Genomic DNA, 9,783 nt, shown 5'->3' with positions numbered 1-9,783 from the left:
CCCCCTAACACTAAGGGTCAATTTATCATAGCCAATCAACCTAACCCGCACATCTTTGGACTGTGGGAGGAAACCGGAGCACCCGGAGAAAACCCATGCAAACACGGGGAGAATGTGCAAACTCCACACAGACAGTCGCCCGAGGTCGGATTCGAACTCGGGTCTCTGGCGCTGTGAGGCAACAGTGCTAACCACTATGCCACCGTTATGCCCCAGTAAAAGTGGCAGTGGGCAGAGCGTAGGCGTTAAAGGGGCAGTAAGTCTACTGACCCCATTCTGAGGCTGTTACCTTCCTGTTAGCGCTGATTTTGGCAAGTTAGAATCGGCCCCATTGTCTCGGCTCACCCATGAAGACTGGCCATTTGGTTGAAGCTACAGAGGGACTGCTGGTGCCTGTAAAGCCGGACCTCAGCGTGAGAGGCAGCACCTTCAGTGAAAGGAAATTACTCCAATCTATAATCCTTCATTAATATAAAAAAGAAAGCCAATGAGGGCAGATTTTGGAATGAGTAAGTGTCAGGGGAATCTGCTTAGTTCGCACAATCTCACTGGGCTCACAGGATCCCAGCTCACAAACATCCAACGGCATGACGGTGAGTAGCCTGGATCGCCATTGAGTCATTCCTGCAGTGCTCAGGCATGTATTGAAATTATCTGCAGGGTAAAAAAATAATTATTATTCTGCCACCTGCTCAAACTTGCTGCAGACGTCAGGGTTTCAATTTTGTTGGTGCGACAAATATCACAATTTCTCATGCCTGTCGTTTAATAAAGAAGGAAGAGACGAAGACTTGCAGTTGTGTGGTTCCCAATCACATTTCTGAAGGAGGCCTCAAACAAATTGATGATATTAAGCTATGTCGGGTCTCTGGAATCCCTTTACCTGTAGTTCCAACCGGAGGAGAATGAGAGCCAAGCACCCACAGTCTCCGCTTTCACTGGGCTGAGTGTGTTTGTGAACAAGGAGTCTGTCTGTTGGTCCAGGCAGGTGTGATTAAGAGAAATTTGTTACAAAACTTTTCATGTTCGGTGAAGAGAAATGGGGTTAAAAAAAAGATTGGGGGGGGCGGGGAAAGAACTGGGAACTAGTTCGGAACGTCAACGCCTAGATAACACGGAGTGTTGGAAGTGCTAGTTGGTCACAGAGGGGTCTTCGCGCATGGCTTCAACTATGTGCTCAGAGAGACACGGAGTTGCTAGAGCTCGTAATAAACACACAATTCTTTCTCCCAAATCTTCTCCCTTCCATTGCTGATTATAGTAAGGTTAATTTCCTGGTTCGGCGCTCTCAGTACTGAGCAGTGTTCACAGGGAGCGATGGTTTGGAAATTGCAGGCCCATATTGCCTGAAAATACAATTTAGTGGAGGAAATGCCACAACAACAACTTGCGCCTTTAACGTAGTTTAACGTTTCAAGGCACTTCACAGGAGCAGAATCAGACAAAGTCTGACACTGAGCCCCATATAGGGGTATTATGACAAGTGACTAAAAACTCGGTCAAAGAGGTAGGTTTTAAGAAGCGACTTAAAGGAGGAGAGAGAGGTAGCAAGGTGGTGAGATTTAGGGAAGGAATTCCAGAGATTAGAGGCCAGAATTGGAGGAACGCAGAAATCTTAGAGGGATAAAGGGGGGAGAAGGTTACAGAATACAGGCCTTCAAGTTCCTGGCTCCCTGTGAGCACTGTCCCATTCCCAGAACTCCTGACTGTGGAATCAGCCCACGTAATCTGTGCAGGAATATAACAAAATCTTCGCTTTTAGCTGAAGGAGGCCTTTTGGTCCATTTGATCTAATTTTTCCAGAATACAATTCTGCCATCTCCCATGAAAGCATCTAGTTGTTTCTTAAATGAGTCTACTGGCCTGATCTCATTTACCATTCCTAGCAAACTGTTCCAGCTGATGTTCGTCCTTTGTGTAAAGAATACTTATAAAATTCTAACAGGACTAGACAGACTAGATGCAGGAAGGATGTTCCCGATGGCGGGGGAGTCCAGAACCAGGGGTCACAGCCTAAGGATAAGGGGTAAGCCATTTAGGACAGAGATGAGGAGGAATTTCTTCACCCAGAGAGTGGTGAACCTGTGGAATTCTCTACCACAGAAGACAGTTGAGGCCAATTCATTAAATATATTCAAGAAGGAGTTAGATATATTTCTTAAGGCTTAGGGGATCAAGGGATATGGGGAGAAAGCAGGGACAGGGTACTGAATTTGGATGATCAACCATGATCTCATTAAATGGCGGAACAGGCTCGAGGGGCCGAATGGCCTACTCCTGCTCCTATCTTCCATCTTCTATGTTTAATATCTCCTGTTGTTGATTCTAAACTTCCCCTGCACAACACTGAATATGTCCTGCTGCCATACCAATTTCTGAAGATCATAAGCTTCAGATGAAGAAGGCCCCTCAGATGAAGAAGGCCCCTCAGATGAAGAAGGCCCCTCAGATGAAGAAGGCCCCTCAAATGAAGAAGGCCCCTCAGATGAAGAAGGCCCCTCAGATGAAGAAGGCCCCTCAAATGAAGAAGGCCCCTCAAATGAAGAAGGCCCCTCAGATGAAGAAGGCCCCTCAGATGAAGAAGGCCCTCCAGATGAAGAAGGTTCCCTCAAATGAAGAAGGCCCCTCAAATGAAGAAGGCCCCTCAGATGAAGAAGGTTCCCTCAGATGAAGGTTCCCTCAGATGAAGAAGGCCCCCTCAGATGAAGAAGGCCCCCTCAGATGAAGAAGGCCCCCTCAGATGAAGAAGGTTCCCTCAGATGAAGAAGGCCCCTCAGATGAAGAAGATTCCCTCAGATGAAGGTTCCCTCAGATGAAGAAGGCCCCCTCAGATGAAGAAGGCCACCTCAGATGAAGAAGGTTCCCTCAGATGAAGAAGTTTCCCTCAGGTGAAGAAGGTTCCCTCAGATAAAGAAGGCCCCTCAGATGAAGAAGGTCCCTCAGATGAAGAAGGCCCCCTCAGATGAAGAAGGTTCCCTCAGATGAAGACAGCCCTGTAAATAAATTGTAAATGTACAGGCTCTGCTGCGATTAGAATCCAGGATCTCCAGCTGACTGGGCAGTTGCTTTAATTAACTAAGCCAGGGTGCCGTGTGGCTTCACAGGTTTGAGCTGCCCTCTGGAACCTTACCCAAGTGGTAATTTTACATGAATTATGGTGGGCTATTCCATCGTTGAGAAGCATGATAATCGAGTCTAATCCTACCATAACAGGCGTCCACATGCATGCACTCTCCAGGAGGGATGGTGACCAAGAGCGGGAACCTTGGCTGATCATTCCTTAGTCTAGGGGATTCTGAGGGCAATTGTAATAACCAATCACAATCCCAGCTGAAATTAGCTAACTCAGCACAGACCATGGATTAAACCTGAGGTGCTCATCATCTGCATGACTCAATCCCACACCACACCAGTAGTACATGTAGCCATCGAGCTATTGAGGATTTCCAATATGAACTGTTTCATTCATTCGTTCATTCACCATATAGATGTGAATGTTGATGTCACCAGTTTCTCTTCCTTACTCATTTCCTCCAGCCGTTTCTCGCCTTTCCTCCTTCCCTAAAGGTATTGCCTCCTTACTGGGGTATGACCAACCTCCGGTACCTTACACAAGTGACCATTATTCATGTGTGAGCCTTATCAGTGAGTGTGGGTAGCCTATTATACAGCAAACGGCAACACAACAGAGTTGGTCCCCCTCTGCTCGCACCTCTCGGTGGGAACCTAGCCACTTCTGTAACTCAAGGGTGCTGAGGCTAACTTTAGCGTCCCTGTTGCCACAAGGGATTTAGATTGGGGATCAAAGCAGTTCAACTACTCACTGTATAAGCTAGCTAAGCCTTAAGGTGCATCCTTACCAGCTTTTGCCTTCTACAGGGTTTCCACTCTGCAACGTTTAATAGCTCCTTTCAAATTTTCATAGTCATTTTTTAGCCACACCTTTGATGAAAATTGTGCCAGTTTGCAGTTGTACTGAAACTGAATATTAAGGGACGGAGAAAGAAACTGCCACTGGGAACTTGGTAGAGATTTCAACCCATTTAGGACTGAGATGAGGAGGAATTTCTTCACCCAGAGAGTGGTGAACCTGTGGAATTCTCTACCACAGAAGGCAGTTGAGGCCAAATCATTAAATATATTCAAGAAGGAGTTGGATATATTTCTTAAGGCTAAAGGGATCAGGGGATATGGGGAGAAAGCAGGGACAGGGTACTGAATTTGGATGATCAGCCATGATCTCTTTAAATGGCGGAACAGGCTCGAGGGGCTGAATGGCCTACTCCTGCTCCTATCTTCTATGTTTCTATGTAGCAGATATGTTTTGCTGAAACAGATGCAGTTTTTGAGGAGGTGGACATAAAACCCTCTTCGGTTGACACTATGGAACTGAGTGCCCCGTTGTTATTTTATGGGGTGAAGTTATGGTCTGTGATATTAAGTAACAAATGCGTTAATGTGTTTTTGCAAAATTCCTTTGTGCACTATTTTAATAAAGCTTATTTTAAATGTGTTAATAAGTTTGTTGAAGTAATAGAATCATTTTTTTGTGTTTGTTATGAATATTGCCCAGCATAATTTCAAACAATTAAAGAGGGAGTTTTACAATTAATATCCATTAAAAAATTTAATGGTTAAAAGGATCACAATTAACTCGAACTACCTGTTGCGTTTCAAACTGTTTCAGTATTTTTCTAATTTTTGTTTAAGCCTCAAGCACTGATAACATCACTGAGGGAACTGTCTGAGCGGTGTTAATGGGTCCCATCGTGAGAGGGAACTGAGATATATTATTGAGGTGAAATCGCTGAAACACCTTGGGCGAATGTTTGTATTTGAAGTCGCTCAGTTTTGTCAGACCGAGTAACTCGTCCCTACCAGTTCCACTGATGATGTCATCGTTGCTCACTGTCTCGATCAAATTAAAGAAAGCAATGGAATTGTGATTCTTTGCAACTATTTAATACTGAAAGGACGCTCAAGCATAGCTTGATCTAAACTGTGTACAACAGCTTGATTCCCACTGCAAGAGTTACTTTACAGCAGAGCCCCGCTGGCATGTTACAAGCACAACAACAGAAGAAACATGATACTATAATGTAGGACAAAGGATGAGTAATGCAACATGAGGAAAAACACTGTTAGAAAACAGGAAATTAAAATCTGTTTTAGTTTGCCATCTTTAAGCTTGCCAACTTATTCTGCCTGATGGCTTAATTGGTAAGTACATGGTCCGTTACGGTACCGAAACCAGAATGTCCCAGTTTCGATCCTCGGTCTATCCTCAGTTAGCTGATCTGCTTTGGAGCAGTTTTAGGGGTGCTACAATTGGGCTCAGTGGCAGGGCAAGGGTGGCGGGGGGAGGGCTGGGGGAGGAAACTTCCGCTGGGTTCCTGCTGCTGACATTCTTCCAGCATCTCCTGGTAGACGGGGCACTCCTGTAGATGTTGGGCTTGACTCTGATATCCCAAACAAATCGCCTGCCGCCTGCCGCGCCTCAGACATCAATGACCACTTTGGCCCGTGGAAGCATATCCCAGCTTCAATCAGCAGCTTTAGGAGGTCATAGAGTCAGAGTCATAACGGCACAGAAGGAAGCCATTTGGCCCATCGAGTTCGTGCAGCTTTCTGTAGAGCAATCCACTCAGTCCCATTCCCCCGCTCTATCTCTGTAGCCCTGCAAGTTTATTTCCTTCAAGTGCCTATCCAGTCTCCCCTTGAAAACACTGAGTGTCTCCGCTTCCACCACTTCCGTCGGCAGTGAATTCCAGGTCATCACCACTCGCTGCGTAAAAAAGTTTTTCCTCACATTCCCCCTGTATCTCTTGCCCAAAACCTTAAATCTGTGTCCCCTAGTCCTTGAACCATCAACTAGTGGGAACAGCCTTTCCCTGTCTAGCCAATCCAAACCCGTCATAATCTTGTACACCTCTATCAAATCACCCTACAACCTCCTTTGCTCCAATGAAAACAAATCCAGCTTCTCCAACCTGTCCTTTCAGCTAAGATCCTCAACCCTGGAACCATTCTGGTAAATCTCCTCTGCACCCTTTCAAGAGCCTTCACATCCTTCCTAAAGTGTGGTGACCAGAACTGGACGCAACACTCCAGTTGTGGCCTAACCAGCGCTTTATAAAGGTTTAGCATAACTTCTCTACTTTTGTACTCAATACCACTATTTATGAAGCCGAAGATCCCATATGCTTTGTTAATCACCCTCTCAATATGTCCTGCCACCTTCAGAGACCTTTGCACATTAACTCCCAGGTCCCTCTGTCCCTGCACAGTTATTAAAACTGTGCCATTAAGTGTATATTGCCTCTTTCTGTTCCTTCTGCCAAAATGCATCACCTCACACTTCTCTGTATTAAATTCCATCTGCATCTTGTCTGCCTATTCTGCTAGGCTCTCTATGTCCTATTGCAGTCGATTGGTATCATCATCACTGATATCAAGTTTGGTATCATCGGCAAATTTAGAAATTCTACTCTGTATTCCAATATCCAGGTCATTTATATATATCACATAAAGCAGTGGCCCCAGCACTGACCCTTGGGGAACACCACTGTCTACCATCCTCTAGTCTGAAAAACAGCCATTTACCACAACTCACTGTTTTCTGTCCTTAAGCCAATTCCTTCTCCAAGCTGCCACTGACCCACCTATTCCATGAGCCTCAATTTTGTTAACCAGCCTTCTATGTGGTACTTTGTCAAACGCCTTCCTAAAATCCATGTAGACAACATCCATTGCATTCCCTTCATCAATCCTCCCTGTTAATTCATCAAAAAATTAAATTAGATTAGTCAAACACGATCTGCCTTTTACAAATCCGTGTTGGCTCTCCTTAATTAGCTTAAACCTCTCCAAGTGCCTGTTAATTTTTTCCTTGATTATTGTTTCTAAAACTTTACCCACCACTGATGTTAAACTGACCGGCCTGTAGTTACTAGGATTGTCCTTACACCCTTTCTTGAACAATGGTGTCACATTTGACCCTTTCCAATCCTCAGGGAAGGTTGGAAAATTGTGGCAAGCCCTTCCGCTATCTCCTCCCCCAATTCCCTTAGCAACCTGGGATGCAAGCCATCCGGACCAGTCGACTTGTCCACTCTAAGCATACCCAGTCTTTCTAGTACATCCTGTCTATCAATTTTCACCCCTTCCATTGCTTCTACCTTTTCCACTTCTACCGATATTGTGTCAGCATCCACCTCCTTGGTAAACACCGATACAAAGTACTCATTGAGTATTCTAGCCTTGCCCTGCGCCTCTAAGCATATATCACCTTCTTTGTCTCTAATAGGCCCCACCCCGCCTCTTACTACCCGCTTACTGTTTACATGCTGGTAGAAGATTTTTGGGTTCCCTTTTATGTTAACTGCCATTCTACTCTCATATTCTCTCTTTGCCAATCTTATTTTCATCTTCACATCCCCTCTCAACTTATTGTATTTGGTCTGTTCTCCCTTGAAGAATTCATCAGACATGCATCATACACCCTCTTTTTTTGTTTCATCATCTCCCTGGTCATCCAAGGAGCCCTTGCTTTGGTTCCCTTACCCTTCCCTCTTGTTGGAATGTACCTAGCCTGTACTTGGGCCATCTCCTCCTTAAAGATCACCCATTGTTCCATTGCAGTTTTTCCTGTCAGTCTTTGGCTCCATTTTACTCTGGCTAGATCCTTTCACATCCCATTGAAGTTAGCCCTATTCCAGTTTAGAAGTTCCACTTGACATGAATCTTGTCATTCATGTGGAAAGACTTATGAATTAATACTGGGCGGCCTGCTGGTGGCACTGTCCAGGGAGAGTATAAATACTCAGGCATGGGCCCAGCTTGCTCAGAACATTCTTTAACAGGAACTAGTGAAGGACACAACTAGATCTCCATGTTGAAAAACAGTTGATTAAAGCCTTGTTTAATACTCAGAGCAAATGCCGAGTAGTTTTCTTACATCACCACTCTAGGTTGTTTCTTCCTCCCCTCCATTGCTAATCTAAATCTTATGATACGATGATCACTTGTACCCAAATGTTCTCCCACAGACACTTGGTCGACCTGTCTCACCTCATTCCCCAGCACCAGATCCAGCAATGCCTCCTTCCTAGTTGGGCCAAGAACATACTGGTCAAGGAAATTCTCCTGAACACATTTCAGAAATTCCTCCCCCTCCTTTCCCTTTACCCTAGCATTATCCCAATCGATATTTGGGTAATTAAAGTCCTCTAATATCACCACTCTATAACTCTTGCATATCTCTGCGATTTCCCTGCACATTTACTTCTCTACTTCCCTCTCACTATTTGGAGGCCTATGGGATACCCCCAATAGCGTGATCATACCCTTTTTGATCCTCAACTCTAACCAAATGGATTCTGCCCTTGTCCCCTCAAGAACATCCTCCCTTTCCAACACTACAATGTCTTCCTTAATCAGCACTGCCACCCCACCTCCCTTTTTTCCTTCCTCATCTTTTCTGAACACTTTGTACCCTTGAATATTAAGTGCCCAGTCCTCACCTTTTTTAAGCCACGTTTCCGTTATTGCCACAACATCATATTGCCACATGACTAATTGTGCTTGTAGCTCACCAACCTTATTCACCACACTTGGTGCGTTTACGTACATGCATTCTAAACCCATTTTGGAATTTTTCGTAGTCTTTCTTAGTCTGCTCCTATCTAACATGGTACTACTTCCGCCTCTAGTACTATCTTCTCTAGTACTATCCAACACACTCACTCTTTTATGCACCTTATTCCTCTTTTCTACTCCTATATGCTGGTGCTAATCCCCCTGCCAAGCTAGTTTAAACCCTCCCCAACAGCACTAGCAAACCACCCCGCGAGAATATTCATCCTGGCTCTGTTGAGGTGTAACCCGTCCGGCTTGTACAGGTCCCACCTTCCCCAGAAATGGTCCCAATGCCTCAGGAATCTAAAGCCCTCCCTCCTGCAACATCTCTCCAGCCATGCATTCATCTGTTCTATCCTCCTATTCCTGTACTCACTAGCACGTGGCACCGGGAGTAATCCGGAGATTACTACCTTTGAGGTCCTGCTTTTTAATCTCTTTCCTAGCTCCCTATAGTCTGCCTGCAGGACCTCATCCCTCTTTCTGCCTATGTCGTTGGACAATGACCTCTGGCTGTTCACCCTCCCCCCTCAGAGTGTCCTGCAACCGCTCAGTGACATCCTTGACCCTGGTACCAGGGAGGCAACATACTATCCTGGAGTCACGTCTATGGCCACAGAAACGCCTGTCTACTTCCCTAACTATCAAATCCCCTACCACTATTTTTCTTCCACTCTTTTTCCTCCCTTCCCCCCCTTTCTCCCCCCCTTTCCCCCCCTCCCCCCCCACCCTTCCCCCCTTTCCCCCCCCTTTCCCCCCCTCCCCCCCCCTCTCCCCCCTCCCCCTCCCTCTCTCTCCCCCCCCTCTCTCCCCCCTCTCTCCTCCCCCCCTCTCTCCCCCCCTCTCTCCTCCCCCCCTCTCTCCCCCCTCTCTCCCCCCCTCTCTCCCCCTCTCTCCTCCCCCCCTCCCCCCTCTCTCCCCCCCTCTCCTCCCCCCCTCCCCCCTCTCTCCCCCCCTCTCTCCTCCCCCCTCTCTCCCCCCCCTCTCCCCCACTCTCCCCCCCTCTCCTCCCCCCCTCCCTCTCCCCCCCCCCCTCTCCCCCCCTCTTCCCCCCCTCTCCCCCCCTCCCCCCCTCTCCCCCCCTCCTTTCCCCGCCACCCCCCCCCCCCCATGCAGCTGAGGCACCCGTGGTGCCGTGGACTTGAC

This window comes from Somniosus microcephalus, chromosome 19 (genome assembly GCF_052327205.1).
Source record: "Somniosus microcephalus isolate GS21.2 chromosome 19, FLI_Smic_1.0, whole genome shotgun sequence".
Taxonomy (NCBI): domain Eukaryota; kingdom Metazoa; phylum Chordata; class Chondrichthyes; order Squaliformes; family Somniosidae; genus Somniosus; species Somniosus microcephalus.
The sequence above is the reverse complement of the archived record's forward strand: the minus strand, read 5'-3'. Positions refer to the sequence as shown.